Below are 5,998 nucleotides of genomic sequence, written 5' to 3' on the forward strand. Positions count from 1 at the left end.
CCCCCCCCCGCCCTTCCTCCCGCCCCTCTCGCCCTCGGTGAATAAACTACACGTTATGTACTCGTGGAACGTAATACCTCGCATCGTACACGATATTTCGCCCACCTTGACTGCGCCCACCCGTTTACCACGACTTTGTATATCCCTTCCTCTCGCCCCCTCCCGCGCATAACGTTCCTCTTCACTCTATCGTCCTCGGTGCAGACTCTACGGTTAATCTCAGTTGCGATAAAAATTGACGCCGTGAGGTACTGTATATACTTTCGCGAATCGTTACAAACTTGTGTCATGAATTTTTATGCCCTGTCCCAGCGTTGCAGTAATTTTTTTCAGTGCTCAGGGATGCAATGAAAATGGGTAAACGAATTTTATGGGACATTCGATGAACATTTTGATTCATTTGGGCGGGAGATATTTGATTAATTGATGGGGGGACGGCGTTACTTCGAAGGGACGTCCATACTGCTGACTTGGAATGATTTCAGTAATTACAAATTAATCATTTCGGAGAAACTGGAGGCAGTAACTCTCAAGTGGTCGTAACTCTTCGAGAAAAAGAGTTGAACAAAAAAAATTTTTTGACGTCACAGGTAATTTTGAAATTTGAGTGGGAGATGGGGGTCAATGAATAGAAATGATTTTTTTATTATTAATGAATATAAATATTTATTGAATTGAGATTAATTGTTCGTTTGTATTATCTCTCTATTTTATAAAAATCGAAATCGGCTTTTGGTGATAAAAATTTAGTACTCGAAATTAAGACTCCACAGTTAAGGGTCATAAGGGTCATATGCAGGTTGGCGAGCGCCGGAGAAAGTTTTTCTTTGAACTTGGTAAAAATTTATTTGATACTAATAATTTATTATCGCTTCGGAATTGTGATTTTCTTAAAGTAAAAAAACTCTTCAACTAAAATGAATAAATTGTTTAATGATTTATTTGGAATAAATAAATTGTTGTTTGATATAATAAAATCTTCTATTTTCAAACTGAAATTTAATATTTTATTTTGAAAATTTAAAATACCAGATTTTTATTTGATTCAAATGAACAATTGTTCTGGATGTGCGGGACAGTATGAATAAGTAATTTCGCACAGATACAAAGTCACGCAAAATGATTTGGTGACTGCAATTGACTTCAAATGATATAATTAATTCCAATTCAATAATTTCAGGGAGAATTCAGAGATGATTTCCGTTAATTCAACTATTTCACTTGATTCCAAATTGATTTCATCACGGAGTGACCTTTCGACATGAAGCGAAACATATTCATTAACTTATTTTTTCAATTTTTATTTCACTATATTTTCTACGAGACGATAAAATAAGAGAAATCGAAAAATTTTCACTCTGTTGAACACTGTTCCTCCGTATCCCCAGTAAAAATATAAATCCATCCTCTTTAAACCCTCCCATTTAATTGGGTCTCATACCACTCGCATTGAGGAGACTAGAAAATAGCCAAAGATGCTTCCACTCGTATTTCACTCGAGTAAGTTTTGACTCGTTAAAACTTGCCCCTTCAACGTCAGTAAATTTCTGTGTTGATCAAACCTCAGCCAAGGAACGAGCCGTGCATTCGCTTGAGAACCTCTATTGACTGCTAGTCTAAGACGTGCCTTATTTATGAATAGAGAAGACAGCTTCACCTTTGAATGCCCGCTCTCTAATTTAATATCGTCTCGGTTTTCCGTATTTTTCGTCAATGAAGGAAAGTTCGAATGCACAATTTTATGGATGGAGTACACTGAGTCATCGGGTTTTGCTGTCTTAAGGATATTCAAGTTCTTTGGCTATTTTTTCTTCAGTCGAATGCTTTCCTACTTTTGTAGTCGAACATCAGAGCTTTCATTTGAATACTAAAATTATATTACAATGATTTTATTATTTTAACTTTACAGGTCTAAATTTAAATCTCTATATTAAACCGTCAGAAAACATTTTAAAAATCTGAAAAAAATTGAAAAGTTTGAATAATTAAAAAATTTACAATTTCTATAAATAATTTATAAACGATCAATTTTTCACTGTAAATATCATTTGTTTGGAATCGTAACAAATTCATTCAAATTCAGAATTTTAACAGAAATCGATTGTACGCCTAAAAAATAAAGTTGCCGAAAGTTTAAAGCATTTCAATTATTTATTTACAAACAACGATTGTTAAATAACATAATAATGCTGTGGAAAATACAATTTGAATAACGCTGAATATTCACGTTTTTTTCCAATTTTTCTCACGCAATTTAATTGACAACTTTAATGATTGAAAATAGTTGAATTTATAGTTCGGCATGTATGAAACTGTAAAAGATACTTGGATATCCTTAATATCTTAATGCGGATAAATACACGTGTCGGGATGAACTCGTTTGTTCTGGGTACTTTCACCCGATGGATGAATACGCCGTCTCCTCCATACGTTCTATTTATCCAACGTGAGAGGACACATATGAACTTTGCAGAATTTTATTCCCAATAATTCTTCAATTGGTCTTTTTTTCCTCGCATTCTACGATTTCCGTTTATTTTGACTTTCACCTGACACCCATACCTCCATTTTCGCACTTACATTCGTCTATTAATTTTCGTTTCACATATTTACACCTGACACATATCTATTTATGATTTTTTGTCCTTTTCTCCAATACAATTTCTTGGGTCTCGTTTCTTCTCGTTGAATCGTTATTATTTCCGGTGCGTGCACAGCACGCCAACCAATATTTACGATTACGAGTGTTTTACAGGGCGAGGGGTGGAAAGGGGGAGCGCAAAATTGGCCCCGTGGGCGCTCCAAACCTGTGTATATATGAAGTTGTTCTGTGACGATGTGGAAATGTAATTACTCCTGTGTCAGCCATGAACTGTCCATGAAAATATCAACAAAAAAGTGCTTTCTGTTCACAATAAGGGGCCATGAAACTAAGTGAATAGCTTTTAATATTTATGACCTCTGGTCTCTCGTTTTTTCGGTACAAAACGAAGAAGATTAAAATGCAGAGCAAGATCAATTTATGAAATTAATAATAATAATTGTTTCCTTTCGTACAAAAAGGATTGGGGACGATCACTGAAGGTGATATGTCGAGAAAGCTAGTTGTGGAATTCTATCAAATAGTTGTGGAAATTTGATGAATACTTTTAGAATTTTAATGGATAGTTAACGAATTCTAACAACTATGTGCTTAATTTCAAGCAGTCATTCCTGAATTTTAATGACTAATTGCTGACTCTTAACAGATGGTTGTTCAAATCAAACGAATAGTTGTTGGATTTTATCAAATAGTTGTGGAAATTTGACGAATACTTTTGGAATTTTCTCTATTAGTTGTTGTATTTTAAGATATCGTACTTGAATTGTGACGTCTAGTTGTTCAAGTCAAACCAATAGTTTTTGGATTTTATGAAATACTTGTGGAAATTTGACGTGCATTTTTTGGATTGTCACTAGTTGTTGTACTTTAAGAGATCGTTCTTGAATTTTAACAGATAGTTATCCAATTCTGACAACTACGTGTTCAATTTCAAGAAATCATCCTTGGCTTTTAACAACTAATTATTTGGTCTGAATGAATACTTGTTCAAATCAAACCAATAGTTATTGAGTTTTATCAAATAGTTGTTGAAATTCAACAGAATAGATCTTCAATTTTAGAAAACCATTTTTGAATTTCATAACCTGTCGTTGAATCTTCCCGAATAGTTGGTTAAATCGAACAGATAGTTGTTGAAATTTAAACTATAGTTGCTGAAATCACAAGTCTTTATGCGGAGGAAGACAAATTCCCCACATCAATTTTTTTCTAAAAAAATCATAAAGGAATGAATAAATGGGGGTAAAAAATAGCAAATAAAATTAAACGTCAAGAACCACCGTCAACAACAATTTCGAAAATATTCTTATCCATCAACTGGAGCGGAAGGCGTCAGTCACACGGCCATCATACACTTCCCCCGAAGACGGAATCGTCGGTTCTAATGCGATCAGTGGCAAATGCGTGGTGAGAATAAATTTGTGCAACGTGTGTTCAGCAGCGCCCGCTGCCACAGGCCCTGCGCTCGTTCGCAAATACTCTTTTAACAGCGTTACGATAGGTTTTTTTCGGAAAAAAAAGAGAGAAAAAAAACTTTTTCCACGAGAACGTGACTGTGTCTGGGAATCGATCGATCGCCATACAGGCCCCCGGTATGAGTCACACGTGGAGAGACCCCTCCCTCAATTGCCCATACGAATGACACGAAATATGTACTATGACTAATCAGAAATTTTGCTCAGTCGACTTCGCCGAAATGTTATCATCTTGCAAAAATTGACTTCATCGAGGAAGAAATTTTCTCCTCAATTTTGCAGAAATTTTCATTTTATTTTTTCATTCTCCACAGGATTGGATTTTTCCACACAACTATTTGATAGTTCACATGGACTTGGAGACGTAATTCCCCTGAAACGAATGCAATTCCCTCCGGAAACATTTGAAAAACAACGGAATTCGTAACAGATCTCCATCTCCATTTTCCAAAAACTAAATGAACTTGGTATGGTGGAGTACTGGTGAGAGAAAACTGGTGCGCACTCGACCAATCGTAAATCGGAAGTACGTTGTCGTTTACCGTTTCGTCCAGTCACGTTCCAACTACTTCGTGCTTCGCTTTTCCTCTCTTTTTTCATCCCCATTCCATATACTTGTGTATCTTATCTTTATTTTTTTCTCCTTCTCTATCTTTTGGCGTCTCCTGCGAGTATCCGCAGTCGTTCTGCGTTCGTCTTCTCCTCCGCACGTACCACCCCTTTGACCCATCCCTGTAGTCAGTGTTTCACCGCGAAAGGCGAAACATTTCCCCGAATTATCCCCGGGTACTTTGGTCCTTTTACGAGGCACATGGAGACCTGCAGGGTTGTGAGGAGAGGAGGGGCATTGGTGGTGAAATAAATATGAAGGTTAATTTGCGGAATGTTTTGGAAATTTGAACAACTATAGGTTGAATTTCAATAACTATTTGTTAGATTTTAAAAACTATTGTTTAAGACTCAACAACGAGTTCTTGAAGTACAAGAATAATTCATTGAAATTGAACACATAGTTGTTAGAATCTGACCACTATTTGTGAAGATTCAAGAACTATTTTAGTTAATTTCAACAACTGTTTTCTCAATTTCAACTGTTCGTTAAGATTTAAAAGTATCTCTTGAAGTACAACAACAAGTTGGGAAAATTGAAAAACTATTCGCCAGATTTTCACAACTATTTGAAAGAATTCTACAACTATTTTTTCAACTTGAAGAACTATTTGTTAACGTTCAACAACTAGTTGCTAAGTTTCAATAACTATTCTGTCACCATGAATTACTATTCGTTAATATGCAACCACCAGTTGTTGGAACTCAAAAACGATTTGTTAAAATACAACAACTATTTTGGCGAATTTGGACAATTAGTTTTTGAATTTCATCAACTATTCATTCGATTTAAACAATTTTTCTTCAATATTTAACCACTAGTGGCGAAAATTCAAGAATTATCGGTTGAAATTGAACGAATAGTCGTTAGAATTCGACAACTATTCGTTAAGATTTCAGACTATCTCTTGAAATACAACAAGTTGGAAAAATTGAAGAAAATATTCGTCAGATTTCCACAACTACTTGAAAAAATTCAATAACCAGTTGTCAAGTTTGGATAACTATTCGTTAGCATGCAACCACTAGTTGTTGAAATTCAAAAGCTATTTGTTAAAGTACAACCACTATTTTGGTGAAATTGACCAATTAGTTGTTAAGTTTCACCAACTGTTCTCAGATCAAATGTTTGTCGTACAATAGATTATATTTTCTTTTGCCAACAAAATTTAATCTCGACAAAAATTTAATATTTGTTGAAGATATTAAATTTTCTTCTATCAAGTTGATTAATTTCCCTCGAGTAAATCTTCTCACGTGAAACATTCAGTTTTTCGACACAGCAAATTTTTTCTCTCAGCGAAGGATCATA

The sequence above is a fragment of the Diachasma alloeum genome, unplaced genomic scaffold (assembly GCF_001412515.2).
Source record: "Diachasma alloeum isolate Michigan unplaced genomic scaffold, Dall2.0 Dall_scaffold_00217, whole genome shotgun sequence".
NCBI lineage: Eukaryota > Metazoa > Arthropoda > Insecta > Hymenoptera > Braconidae > Diachasma > Diachasma alloeum.